The sequence below is a fragment of the Alligator sinensis genome, unplaced genomic scaffold, assembly GCF_000455745.1.
Source record: "Alligator sinensis unplaced genomic scaffold, ASM45574v1 scaffold939_1, whole genome shotgun sequence".
Lineage (NCBI taxonomy): Eukaryota > Metazoa > Chordata > Crocodylia > Alligatoridae > Alligator > Alligator sinensis.
This window is the reverse complement of record NW_005841995.1, coordinates 1,323,439-1,338,548: the sequence shown is the minus strand read 5'-3', so window position 1 is coordinate 1,338,548 and position 15,110 is coordinate 1,323,439. Positions and strand designations below refer to the sequence as shown.

General features: G+C 35.0%; 1 long non-coding RNA gene across 1 annotated transcript; it reads left to right on the top strand.

Moving 5' to 3' along the window:
* Positions 1-285: 285 nt before the first annotated feature.
* On the top strand, positions 286-14,102 carry LOC102375276. Its single transcript, XR_323576.3, has 3 exons — positions 286-850; positions 3,601-3,701; positions 11,937-14,102. It is a non-coding gene; the product is annotated as an uncharacterized LOC102375276 (long non-coding RNA).
* Positions 14,103-15,110: the final 1,008 nt, after the last annotated feature.

The following is a 15,110-nucleotide window of genomic DNA, read 5'->3' as shown; positions in this document are numbered from 1 at the left end:
TTTCTGCTGAGCTCCATTTGCCAATCAAATAATTTTCTTTTCTAATATGGTACAGTTCATAGCAACAGCATTTTCGGATGTAACCATTTTGATCGGAGGCCTAACTCGGTCGGCCAGAAAAAAAAAAAGGCACCACAAAGAACATTGAGATGAATGGCTCTATTTTATGAGCCATAAAAGTTTTATTCATCTTGACACTGAAACAGGTTTAGGCAGTGAGTTGACACGCCTTAAATAAATAAGTGGAATTAATTCCCTAGCTCTTGAAACAATAGAAGCATGCATGTAGCACCGAGAGCTAGCCCATTGTTTCCTGTTGCTGCTTGATATTGATATTATTTGTGTTTTTCTGTGTGGCTTCCTCAGGGGCCTGGTTGATCCACTTCAGATTCTTCCCCTGTTTTATTAGAGGTTGAAAAAGGTTCAAGACCTGGTTGTACCACTGCTCCCACCGACAGCTAAGGAACCAGTTTGGCGTCTGGTTTGTCTGTTGTTTTACTGCTGACCTTCAAATCAACTTTAACCCCTGACCCCTGGAGACATCTATCATGACAAGAGGCTGTTTAACACAAATGGTGCCCATTTATAGGGGAAGAGAGTCAGAAGATTTCCTTTTTATGAAGAATTTGGTTTTTCACCCCTCTTTTCTCAGTCACCACAGGTGAAATCCCTCCTAGCAGCTGGCTTATGAAATAATGTGAGGGGAGGCCTTAATGAGCTGAAAGCACCCTCAGCTGGAGATAAATATATGCAAATGAGATGCACAAACAAAGGAGCCTGGACAGAGAAATATCTGCAATTCCAGCAAAATGCTGCCTGCAGCTAGAAGATGAACAGCTTTGATAAAATGGTAACAAAAAGCACCTTTTTATCCTCCAGCTTGTTTTACATTGCAATAGACCATTGTTATTGTAACCCATCGGAGCATGCAGAGGTTTTCTGCACTGTTTCAAAAAAACTGTTTAAACATTTGTTTTTAAGGCATTCATGAGATATAATCAGTGTGTGCGTGTGTTTGTTTTGAGGTTTTCTCTCTCTCTCTCCCTCTCTCTTTTTTTCCTTTAGACGTTTTTTGCAGTTATTATTTTACCTGTTGGTCGTTTCGTTGCGTTAATGACAGGGTTTTTGTTGTACCGTTTCACATAGAGGTGAATGCTTCTTCCGAAAAGTGCACATTCTTTAAAATGCTATCGAGAGGAGAATGTACAAGTTGACAAGTAGTAAGAATCAGCGTTGTGGGGGGAGTTAAAAAAAAGCAGACTCTTGAACATTCATGAAGCAGCACCCAAACAGTCAGCTTTAATGAAGGCAATCAAGTCTGTAAAGCTAATTCAAAGACAGACATCTAACATGCTGATTTTAATAAGCTTTTAAAAGGCAATCTCTAACTTTTAAAAGTCTCTCTTTTTAATTTAATTGTTTTTGGTTCATATATTGCCAAAACAAACACAGCCACTAAAATATGTTTTCAATATGTATAACTGGTGTATCTAGACAATGTTTGAAATTAGTCTTGTATTTTTTATTTTATTTTGGATGGGCAGGGGGAAAAGAAATGACTTCAAATGAGGTTAAGAAATTCTCCAAGCATTATTAAGCCATGTTATTTTTTTTAGTCTTAATTCGTTTGAGGTGTATAAATATTAATGTATATAGACTTGCCTACAGACATCCTTTTAAAATACTCCTTCATCCACACCCAGGTTTACTAACATGTAGGTGAAGCAAACACATGGGCAAATATATTACACCAGTGCTATTAAACTGCTAACCTTATCTTTATAATGGAGTTAAATAGATCATAAGAAAAGCAAGAATATTATTAAACTTAGAGAATTTACTTCAAGAATTTATTCAAAGATGTAACCCTAACATTCGTGTCTGGCAACAACAAAAAAAGACATACCTAAAAAAAATGTGTTTAGTGTGTTATATGGTTGTGGCACTTTTACATACTATAGTAGATGAATGAATGTCAGATATCTCCATGTCAAGCAGATTTCCTAATTTTTCATTGACATCCCTTGTTGCTTTTAGGGCCAGATTTGGGAGTCGTAAGTTTAATTTATGTGGTTATCCACTGGAATGGTTTTCTATATACTTTTTTATATGACCTCTAAAGCATCACCCAAAGTTCTCAGTTTGGTATTAGAGTCACATCAAGTTCAGAATTTGAAGAGTTAACAGAAACTTGGTTATAATATGAAGGTTTTCTCCTCCAGCCCAGGTTTGAAGCCGCATAATTATGCTCAACTGCTGTTGTTTGGAAAGGGCAAACAGCATCTTAGGCACAGAACAATGAAATTACAGCTGAGATTTAGGTTAGCAAAAGCCGTCTTCTGCAGGCTTTTATGATTCATTATTTCCCATTAAATACAGTATTAGAAGTGTACACCAGATAGCTCATGGTTGCTGCTCTCAGAGCACATTATCTATATTACACAGGTCTGGGGAGCAGAATTAGAAAACTTTGGGGGAATGAGCAATATGTGTTTGCTGATAGAAGTACCATATGGCTCATCTTCCTCAATTGCTTTCATTGCGACTCTGATGCTGGAGAAATTAAAGTTTTATTTGATGTGGCACAGCTTAATGAACTGTCTTCTGTTAGGAAAATTGAATATGTTTCCTGTTATTTGAGCACAGAGCCCTCATGGTTTTGGCTGATGAGGGATGCATTATGTATTGTTTATTTAGCATTTTGAAAACAAAAGCAAGATATCGAAGGTAAAATTGATTACTGCAGGATGTGTTATATAATCACATTTTTCTTTTTCTCTCTTTTTTTTAAATTTACAGTCCTGCTTATTATTTTAATGACAAGATCATTCTAGATCTCTGAAAGGGCCTTTGATACCCACTATATGGAATGTGTTTTATCTATAAGCAGCCTTATAAGCAGTCTTAAAGCTTGTGGAATAATATTTAGGAAGACAATGAACTTATATATATGTAAACTTGATTAGGGAACATCTACAGGGCTTTTCTGCAAGTTGTGAATGTTTCAACAGTGGGTTCATGTATGTTGTACCTGTGTTTTTAAAGGAATTGCTGTACCTTTTTGATAATTGGATGAGACAGCCACAAAGAAAAACTTAGACGTTGGTAATGCAAACTCCCGCATTTTTAATTTTTAAATATGCAAGAGAGGTTTTTGACTATACAGCCATACTGTAAAGAAAATACTTAACTTCAGTAAGGTCAAAATAGAAGGGGAAGGAGAAGATATGTATGATGTACCAGGTAACATATGACCCATGTTCTCTGCTGGCACAACTCCATTCAGCAAGAACTTGGTCCCATGAAGTTAGCCTGAAAAGACAGTTAAAAATAATAGAAAGTATTCTTGATACAAATTGGCGTATCTGTTTTGAAAGAAAAGTGATTGAGGCACTAGTCTGCATTAATAGTGATAAATCAAACAATCTAAGGGACTATGCACACCAATTTTTTTTAAGTTTATGTGAAGGGAGCTATATTTTAATTCTGCAAATGAAAATCTGAAACATTTCTGAAGGACTTTATTCCTCAGATATTTAACTTTTAATCACTGTAAATATTTTTCCATTCCCTTTCACACTTCTGTTCCAATGACTCAAGAATACTGATCTTCAAAACCAGGAGGGAAATGAGGGGATTAAAAAAACCTGTACAAATGAACCAACTCGCTTTCCTGACACATACCCTTTTCTGACAAAAAGGTAATTTATCTTACGTGCCTTGTGATGTTTTGAGGATTCTGGCAAATGTGCCTGTTAAACAAACTCTTCTAGGAATCTAAATACAGTCCATTAAAAGAAAAATGTCCAGCATGTTTATAACCATTGGAGCAAAGCTGCAGTCCTTACTCAGGCAAAATTCCCATTGACGTCAGAAGGAGCGTTGCTTATGTGAAGACTTCAAAATTTTACCCAAAGCGTTCTTTAAAAAAAAAAAATCACTGGTATTAGTAGGAGGATATTGCTCTTCAAATGTCTTGGAGCAAAGTGGTTAAGCAAAGCCTGCACAAACACTGACTAAATATTTTCCATTCTGTATAGCTCTTCAAACAGCTCGCTGCAGTATTTTCATGTAATCTCAAAAAATAAATTATAGTTTAGGAGAGAGAGAAAAAAGTACATTACACCCAATGCTGAAAACACAAAAACTTCAGTTTCAGACAGATATATTTCCTGGAAAAGTAAACGGTACATTTTTATGAAACGCTGTTCCATGACAGGAGTCTCCTTTGAGGAACACCATTATGCATTGTTATCAGCATGGCGTAATTTGACTGTTGACAAAGTATCTGTGGCAGTGAGAATGAAAGCAGTTAGAAGTGTGGCGGATTGTAATCAAGAAGATGCTTAGCTGTGCAACACTGCATCTTGAGCAGATTTGAATCAACATTGCCTTGAGGGGACACACACATACAAAAAAAGTCCATTAATTTTTAGTGGGAAAATTAGAGTGGCACTTGATGAAGTGAAATTTGACATGCGTTAATTGCTCTGCAGCTCTTCTAATTAGAGATTTTCAAATTCTTTTACTGCTGTCAGACTGATGGCACATTGTCTTGCTGGACAAATAGTAAAATTGCAAATTGGGCTGATCAAGAAGTTGTACTTAGGGATACTGGACTCTCCCCCACGCCCCCATCCCCTCCCCTCACTTTTTTTTCCTTTTTTGTTTGCTTGCATTTTCTGGTTTTGATTTTTGTGGAAAAATTCTAAGTGCTATGGCCAATACCACCTAATACAGGAATGTTGAGGGAGAAGAAGGGTTTTATTATTCTCATTCCTAATATAAGAATTAATTCAGCTGAGCTTACAAGAAACATGAACCCAAAAGCAAAAGGAACTTAAACTAGCATGATGGGTAGATGGAACTTTTTTTAATCTAAATGTATTAGCGTTTCAAACATGTTTCATTTATTGAAAAAAAAATAATACATCTCATTATTTTTACTGTTTTGATGTAGGCAATGAGTGGCAGAGAATGGAATTCAGGTTCCCATTCACAGTTTCAACTTGCCTGAAACATAAAATATCAAGACTGCATTTTACCCCTTTATATTAAAAAAAAAAAAGTTAGTAGAATGTTGTCCAAACACAAGTATTGTGCCAAATCTAAAATAATGATTTTTAGCTCCTTTTTTCCTCGATTCCCTCCTCCCTTGCTTAGCCTTTGAACCTCCCTTAATTCATTAACATATTGAATTTTTTCAATTTTCCATTTTCTTGCAATAACAATATTAATGCCGGGGCCAAGGCTTGATTGGAGCTAAATTACTTGTTACCTGCTGGCATTTATTTATATGGCATTGAATTATAAAGCTTTGCTATTGTCATGCCTGGGGCGAATTGTTTATGACACCAGTAATAGGAGTAATTGTTATTGTTGAAATTACCTGTCAGCTACCCATAGCAGTGGCCCTTGTCCCACTGACAAATAGTGACAGGGGAGAGGGATCCTCCACGCGTCCTCCTGATGACTTCTCCTCTGATAATAAGGAGTGCAGGGCCTCTGATAATTTGCCTGTCACTGTTGAGTGCAGCTCAGAGAGAGTTGGCCAAATTGTTGTCATTCACTTTGACAAAGACAGCAAAATGCACTGGTGCAGGAGGAGGATTATCAAAATAAATGAAATCGCTTAAACATCCTTTGTTTGTTTGGGTTTTTTTTCCTCCCCTCAAATTGCCTGGCTTTATGCAAGAGTAGTAAAATTGGAAGACATTTCATACCACCCTGGGTATCTATGTTCTTTGCACAGGGAAAAAAAGTAATCCAAGGCTTAGGCAGTTTACTTTCTATTATTCTAACCTGTTTTAAAAATTATACCTGCAGTCAGTAGTTGCTCAACAGTTGCATTGACTTGAGCCAGGATAAAGAAAACATGGCTGATTTGTCTTGACGTTGTTCTTCTGTCTTGTCCTCACATTTCACTTGAGTGCAAAATGATTTTAAAAAGTCAGATGCTCAAAAAATAGACAATGTTCACATTAAATAGTAGAGCAGAAAGGCATACCTCTGCCTCTTCAGGTTAGCCATGGAGCTCTACGCTTGTGTGCTATGGCATATTACAACAGAATCTGAATGATTTTACCTATTTCCTTTAGAGAAGGAACTTCAGTGTCTAATAAAATAAGTGAAATTTGTTTTCAACCAGACAGGATTAGTGATAACAAGGTTTCAGAGGAAATGAAGAGACAGCGATGTTTGTTGGAGTTTGTAGCTTTTAGAGAAAAAACATATGATTTGGATGTACAGAGAGGAAGTCCATACCTGACAGTACCTTTCTGCCAATGAAATCCTGCTGTCACTGAGAAATGCAGGTTTTTTCACCTTTACAGCACAGTTGCATCAGCTCAACCCAGGGAAGTGTTCATTTGTTAAAAACACTGTAAAAATGTTAAGAATATAGTTTCATGTTGAAACCTTCATGTCCTACCAAATACAAAAAATCATTAGCACTAGATCTTTCACATATCATTTTATAGCAGCAATAATTACTTCCTTATTGGACTTTACCGGTCAGGTAATGACCAGCTAGAGCATTAAGCACCTTCAGTTCTGCCCTAGGCCCTTCAGTCCTTTAGCAAGTCATTATCTGATCAGCAAAACCTCCAAACAAGTCACTATTGCATAATTTTATTGGCTGTAACAATGTGGTTTTGTCTACATAAATATCTGCAGATGATAGCATATTCTACATAGCTGAGTCATACATTTATTTACATTGATGCATGTTCTAATAAGAAGTCAGTTCGAATCACTGTTGAGAAATATTGTATGCATGGAATAAATCTGCTGAATTTGACTCAAATGTGAACATAACACAGACAAATAAAATGTTTCCTTCATAGCTATACTGTGAAAACAAATAATTTAGCAAAATTATCAGATACTTTGATTTTTCCATGAAGCAAGTGCAAACAATGTTTTAAAAGCAGACAACTAAATTTAGTAGGGCTTGAATAATTGATATGCTAGTCTGGCAGTAGATAAAAACTTATGTTTCTCATCATTCCAAACCATTTTTTCCTCCAAATAAAGTTGCTTTGTTTGTGGTTAAATATTCTGAAGATGTCTACTTAACAAGTAGAAAATCGTGATGCCATTAAGAGGTTGTCCTTAGTAATAAAAAGACTCAAACATGCCTAGGAATGTGATCTCTATTGCAGATAATTTTTAAGAATGTAACATGTCCCTCCTTTGTCTAGGGAGAGTCATGTAAATGATCCCAAGAGAAAAAATAACACGCGTTTTAAAATGAAGATATTTAAAATGTGTAACATATTTCAGTGTGTTACTTGAACCTTGCTGTTTATGTTTTTCCTATAAAGTTTAAATTAAGCCTCCTAGGAATGGGTATGTATCTCTTGCTGCTGGTTCCATCTGAAAACAAAATACATTTTAAAATGGATATTATACAGTATTCAAGTACAGTTTAACATGCAATAATAATTGCACTCTCTTGTTTCTCCCATTTTTAAATACAAGCTAATTTGAAATGTAAACTTTTAGCAAATAGCAGTTGCTTATGTAGCTGAATTGCTAAAGTGACTGGCAGCAATTTCTTTTTTTTATCTTCCATATAACATTTTTAAATACCCATCAGTGTCAAAAGAAACTGCACAGATCACTGTTGCTGTTCTAAATAAGGCAGAGCAATGTTAAGAAAAATGTCAAAAAAAATCGCAATGGATTAAAATGACTTTTCTGTACCATGTCAGTGTGGATAGCAAAGCTTAGTGTTTTGCATAATTTCAAAAGGTATTCTTCATAAAACATATAACCAGGCTGAGGGGCTTTGTTTTAAACATGTAAGATTACAATTGATGTTAGGAACAATTAATAAATTGCCAGTTAATCCTGTGTTATTATTTAAGATGCATTTTGCAGTTACAGATTATAAAAGAAAACAAAAGAAACTGAGACATTTTCACATCCACATGCAATCTAGAAATAAAAAAGCAGTTTCCAGTTGCCCTTTCTTGTTTTGTTTTGTTTTGTAATTCACTTTTGCATGTGCTTTCTGAACAAACTGGATTAGCTGTATTTAAAACAAGTGATAAGGAACAGATTTTTATTACTTTAAAACATTCTTCAAGGTTTACACAGTACTGTAAATACAGAAAATACATTTATGCTTGGAACTATGTTTTCCTTTTTATTGGCACTGCATTGTAGAAGTAATATAACCATGTAGTAATACAATTAAGGAATGAGTAGTTAATGGAGAAAATATTAAGACAGACAGCATTTACCATTTTTTTTCTGGTCACATGTTGGGATTGCTGACTGCGAATCTGATTTTAGTTTTGCAGAAAAATCGGAAACTGTGATAAAACTACTTATTTTAAATGAAAGATCCGTTCTTGCACTGCACTGAAAAAACATAATGAATATAGCTAAGTAAAAAATAATGGGATTATTGTGATGATAGGATCAAGGATGATATCAGTTGAATTTGAGTGTGCACTTTTTCAAAAACAGGTACCAAAAAAAAAAGAATTTAGACAAATTTGCCTCTTAACCTTTAAAGATTTCCTGCCTATTCCTGTATGTCCTTTATTGCATTAATTTTTTATTTAAATTACACCATTAACTGGATATGAATTTATCAAGAATACATATATTGATTTATAAAACAGTATCATTAATTATTATAATAGCTAGATGTAGCTGATATTACAAAGCCATTTAAAGGTTTTTAATATAACTTGGACATACATAGATAGATAGACATTACGTACAAGACTACAATTTAAACTGGCTACCAGCAGTTAATGAAATCCCTGATTTATATTCTAGTTTAGAGATTGATTATATTGTTGCTTTGTAAAACTATTTATATTATGTCATTTTTCAAAGGATGTCTCAATAAAAAAGCAAAATAAAAAAAGCATTCTATTTTCAAAGCAGATTTTGTTTTCTATATTTTAAATGCTACTGATGATAATTTATTATGAGTTGTGAGACTTGTCATTTCCATAGTAGAGTTGGTTTTCTTGATGGCAGCTTTGTTGCAAATGCACAATTTCACATACTCATCCACTTGAAAAAAAAGGTTCTCTTTTCAATAACATTGTGTTTATTTCATAAAACATAAAATCAACAAAATGTCTTTCTGGCAGAGACTTCTCAGGCATATTTTTTAAGGTGTGGAAAAATGGGACTTACCCTAATGCTGCAAAGCAGGCAGTCACGGAGAACATTTTGATTTAAAATGCAATCTGAAGAGAAGAAGAGAAAAATAAGGAATGATATTAACAAACAACAGAATAACACTCTCCAGTTACTTCTAACATGTTAATCGATTAATTAATACATTGAAAGTTTAAATCTTTCACATTGTTCTTGAGGGGCTATGTCTCTTGACTCTTTATTTATATCACTTATTCTTGTCTGGCAACATATGTTACCGATTTATTATAGTATTTTTACTGTTAGCCAGACAAATGTAAGGGCTAGCTGAGAAAGGTAGTTTCATCTGATGAGTGTAACAATTGCAGGGCATCCTTTAAGGTTAGCCAATAGGCTCTTTTGAAGCTATAATACTCACTATTAACCATTTTGATGCTGAAATATTTTTATTGTTGAAGTTTGGTCTTTCCTATTATGGATCTCTGTGTTTAAATATATATACAAGATAAAAATACAAAATATTGTTTGGGAAGAAAAATAAATGCCAAATACCTTTTTCTTATGTGTCTTAAACCATCTTGTAACATTTTCATATGATTAGACATTAATTTTTCTCAGTACAAAGTAGGACTTGGACCAGTGGGAAACATATTTTAGTGAGCAGTCATCAACTAATTCTTTACTGCATTACAAATGCAAACAAATATTCATTTCAGTTTAAGCATTCAAGTTTCTCAGATATAATTACTAACAGTCCCAAACAGTCCTGAAGCTTTTTTCCTTCCAAGAATGTAACTTATAAAATGTAAATTACTTTTTTTACTAGATGCCCCAGTAACTAACATGATGTTAAGCATTAATGGTCAACTAGATTTTGTATTTTTCAAGAATATGTAATGATTAAAGGGCTTGTTCTGAAATAAAAGGTTGACTTTCCAGCTTTGTTTCTGAACCATTTTTGTACTGCAAGTAACACTAGCAGCCTTGCTTCTGTACCAGAAAGCTTATGTGCTGTCACTTCAAACATGTTCATTTACTTGTCATGAGTCTCATTTTTTAATAAATATATTCTCAGGCTCTTGAAGCTGTTTCAATGTTGAAACTCATCGTTAACTTCTGGAAGCCAACAGGTTCCAAGTTCCTACCATTTGTGCGGGAATATTTAGTAATGTAACACCCAAACCCTGGCCACAGGAGAGTAACTGAGTCCATTATACCTACCTATGAATTCTAGCCCATGTGAGAGAACCACCTCTGGGTGTTTGGAGACACTTCTAATACCAGTGACCAAAGGGACGCAATAAAGACAGATTTGTAACCCTCACTTTGGATTTCCTTGCTCTTGGTGGTTAACTCAGATGCTTGGTATTACTATAGATTTATATTTTAATTGTCTTGCATTTTTATATTCAGGAAAGCACATGCTCAGAGTACTGGGTATACTCTGGGTATATAGTACCAGGATTAATATTAATTTAAATATAATTTGTAAATAAACCACCAAATGCTTTTAAAAAGGATTTTTGACATCATGGATCAGGACAATTTTTTCAGTGGCATTTAGGGACCCTTTACAAAATATCACAATGCATAGGAAAGCTGTTTTATTGGACTGGAATGAGGACAGGGGAATGGAAAGCCATAGCTGATTCCCCAACAATAGCTCAGCTGTTATTTTTAATTATGAAAATGGCCAAATGTTTCTATTATAGATTCAAGCTATGTAGAAAATTAAAATATGCAAAAGGTTTGAGGTGGCAGAATGGAAAGGTTGTGTCTGAAATCTTTTTTTCCCTTTAAAATCATCAATATTTTAGATGTTTTTCAAAATTTTATTTGCATCCAGCTGACCTTATGCAATGACTTTCATCTTCAGGTGAATCCTGGACTGTAAATTTAATCTCCTGAAAATCCACTGCTAGCCCTGGAGACATTGAGAACTAGTACCACAAGTATTGCTATAATTAAGGGACCTGAAACCGATTTCCCTCATCCCCCCAACCCAGTTTTATTTAGGCAGGTGTCATTAATGTCCTGGATAGATATCAAAGACTGTGTTCCATTTAGGCTACTAAAACCTTGTGTTTATTGCTACCATTTAATTCTATATTTAAGTGAGTTTCCGGCAACCTTCTGGCTATGCTAGAAACCTCCCTAGCACTTTTGTTATGGCTATTGTACTTTTTTTGGGTGGGGGAGGGAGGGAGAAGGTGGAGAGGGGTAGGTCTCTCAATCACTCTATTTCTGTTTTGTCCATCACCTTGGTTTCTTTCCCCTGTTTTTGACCTGCACTTTTTCTGGATCAGACACTGGCAGGTTGAGAGGTAATAAGAACCAGATGGACATAGTGCAGAAATTGCCCAAATGGGTACGAGAATGTGGGGAGCTGTCAGGCATGGAGAGAAGCTGGAATTTTTCAGCAATAAAATGGGATTTATCGCCACTCTACCACAGTCATTGCCGACAACCGTTTACCTTGACAGAAACCCCATTCCAATAGGCCACTCCAATGCAGATTTTTTTTTTCCAAAGAGTGATGATTGGTATTTGTTCTAAGGCTCAAATGGCCTGCACTAAAGGTGAAGCATTAGGCCAAAGTCCTGTATTCCCTACTGAGGCAAATGAACCTGCTAAAATAAGTTCCTTCCACAATAGCTGTGTAATTGAAACCAGAAAGTGAGAGAATTTGATAAATTGCTTGACCCTGAAGGAATGTTAAGGTCATAAATTTTCATTGCATGTTTTTGCCTCTTTTTTTTTTTATTTATTTATTTTCATATATTGATTATATTTTGTATTTTTTTCAGAATTTCAACAAGCTTAAGCCACTGCCTGTTGGGGAAGGATGATATAGCAACAATTAAATGGTTTAGAGAATTCTAACCAACATCTTTCCAAGATGGATCAAGGACACAAAGTATTAATGAATGGCAGTTCGCATGCATTGCATTTTAGGAACACACCGTATAAACTACTTAGAACTTGAAATGGAGATGCAATCCCAGATTTTTTTTTTTTTTAAATCATATGGTACTGCAAGAATGAAAAAGTGTAAAAAAAAAAAAAAAAAAAAGCCTGCAAATAATTTACAAACATCAACCACTCATTGCCACTCTTACCTTTTTGCTTCTATTGCCTTGTCTTTTGTTGACCTCACAACAATGGCATTTTTCCTGAAAAATGATTATTGGCATTATTAAATCAAATGTGCAGATCTTTTTAAATATTTTTTAACCCAAAGCATCTTACTATTAAAACATACATCTCAATAAAAGAAAAGTAAAACATCAACAAGGCACACTTCTCTGTGCCTACCACTACCACTACAAACACAAGATAAAATAACAGGCTGAGCCAGTGATTTTATACCACAGTAGCAAAATTTCTCAGCACTGTAGTAGTTTTATTTTCACAACTGAATGAATTGTGCTATATTATAGTAACTGGGCTTTATAATCTTGCTGCTTTCTCCTGGCTTGACTATAACATTTCAGTAGCTATAATCACACTGTAGCAATTCGATAAAGCACTACACTTTACATAGCCATACATACTTAACCCAACATGCAGCAAGTTAAATAATCATTAGCACAGTAACCCATTGCTATCAAAAACTTATTGGTCCTCTAAATTTTAAATTAATGGCCTGTCTTCCTAGCTGTGTGCGTTTGGTTTTGAACTGCTTCAGCATGAAGTCATGGATATATTATCAGTACACGTTAGACAATTTTTATTATTGGCATTTCAAGATTAAAAAGCCACAAAAGAGTATGGTTGTTGCTGAATTGTTCTATCCCTAGACCTCTGATTCTAAAACAAACCAGTCTGAGTGCTAATTATCAGCTGATATTTGACAAACCAACTATAGTGTTCATGCCATAAGCATACAGTCAGGTTAGCATGCCTAAAAAAAAAATTCCACAAAGCTAAGCAAATGGGTGAAAAAAGTTAAAGACATATAAAATGTCAGCTAAAGAAGGCTGAATAATACACCCTACTTTTCTGAGAATTTAGGATTCTTTTCCCCTTAAAAAAACCCTTAAACTTTTTTTTCCTCAAAATTCACTATTTTTTATGATGGAATAATTTTTAGTAAGTTGAAAATAGTTATATATACAGCAAATGAAGTTAGCATCAGTCCTATTCCAATTAGAGATGAAAGAAGAAAACACTTGGAATGTAACCTAAAGATGCAAAATAAAATGACACATTAGTGTGAGAATTGTAATATGTTACTATGTAAATATTTTACTAAAAGTTCTCAAACTACATGCCTGTCTTCCACTTTATAAATGAGAGGATATTCTAAGGTGCAAGTGATGCAGCTTAGATATATATTTCTGACTGGGATTTTTCATGATTAAAATGTTTCTTCATGCCTCCACTCAGGATTTTTGTTGCAGAGCTGCTTCAGACCAAAAAAGTATAAATCTCATAAGTATAAATAAAATATGAATAGAAAATGGCTTCCATCACTAATATTTTTGCAAACTAATGTTCAGCTGATGCAACTCAATTTTATTTTGCATCACATTAGTGTCATAATGGTAATGACTGGCCTTTATTCACTAACAGTTTGAGTCAGCACTTTGAGACATTTTTCAAATTAGGTCATACTGCAAATTTGTGGCTGATACAAAGGTTGATTAAGAGAGCTTCACAATTTTAAAGTGATGTTGTGTGAGGAGAATTAAGTCTTGTGTGATAGTTCCAGGAAATGTGAGCAACCATAACTAAGCAGAAATAATGTATGGGCCATAGGGGGGAGAACATATTTCCACAGAGTGCTTGAAGTAATACTCATTTACAATTTAACAAAGTCCTCTTCCTGTTATGGAAGAATTGTATTATGGGTCTTGAAAACAAGCAATGAATTACAATAAGGACATAGAAAGATGTTCCTTGCTCTTGTTTCACTGAAAGTCAGTTCTCTTCTTCATGTTCCTTTGATCTTGTCAATAAAGACCTTTTTTATTCCAAGAGAATTGTCTCCTGTCTTTCTGAAGTTAAAATGATCCCATGTCACATCTAGACCATTTACCCATAATGTAACAATTCTGAGGTGAGGCTAAATTGCTATGTAAGCTAATGCTGAAAAATTATTAAGCAGGTTTTCAAAAAGTGAGCTGCACCGGTCGCTGGGGTCTCATTTTCAAAAACAGTTCAACTCTTATTTAGGGCAGAGGCTGAATAAAGTGTCTGATTATCCAGAGAGCTCAGCACCTAACAGCTTCAGTTGTTCTCAGTGTTTTAGTCCAAAGAAACTAAGGAAGTAAGTTTTTCACTGTAAGCTGTTGGGTGCTGAGTACTTTTGAGTATCCGGCCACTTCAATTTGATGCCTGAGGAGGAACCGAGCTCTTGTGAATTCTGTTTCATGGGATGCTGCCGTTGTTGAGAGGCCAGAATTAAACCCAACATCCTGTGGCATTCATCATTTTATTTTTCTAATCCCTTTGCTGTGAATTAACAACTGGTGAGAAGCAGGCTCTTTCAGTTGGACATTGTTTGGTTTTAACTTTTTGGACCACTTGACAAAACAAGAAGAGCTATCATTAACATGGAGTGTGCTGCACACATTGTGCTCAAGGGTGGGAAGGAAACTATGGCAAAGGCTCTCATTCCAGTTGCACGGGAACAAACTCAAAGCCACGACACTGGGATGAGGGTTTACTCAGGTAAACTGAGACTGGAATCCCATAAGCAAATTTTCTATGTTTATATCTATGATGGTGATTTCAAGATTGAACCAAATTGAAATGAAGGAAAGTGATTTTAAAAATCCAATCTGAAAGAACAATCCCCTGCTTTAGGCCTATCTTTGAAGATTAGAGAGCTGTTTCACATTCTCCTTTATATTTCCCTTAGTTTCTTTAAACCAGTGTCCCTGGACTTACATTTCTGATGTGGGCAGCTGACTTTATTTCACGTTTTTGATGTGATCGCCCACAGCCCTTTCCGTTCTCCATATGTTTCTGGATTC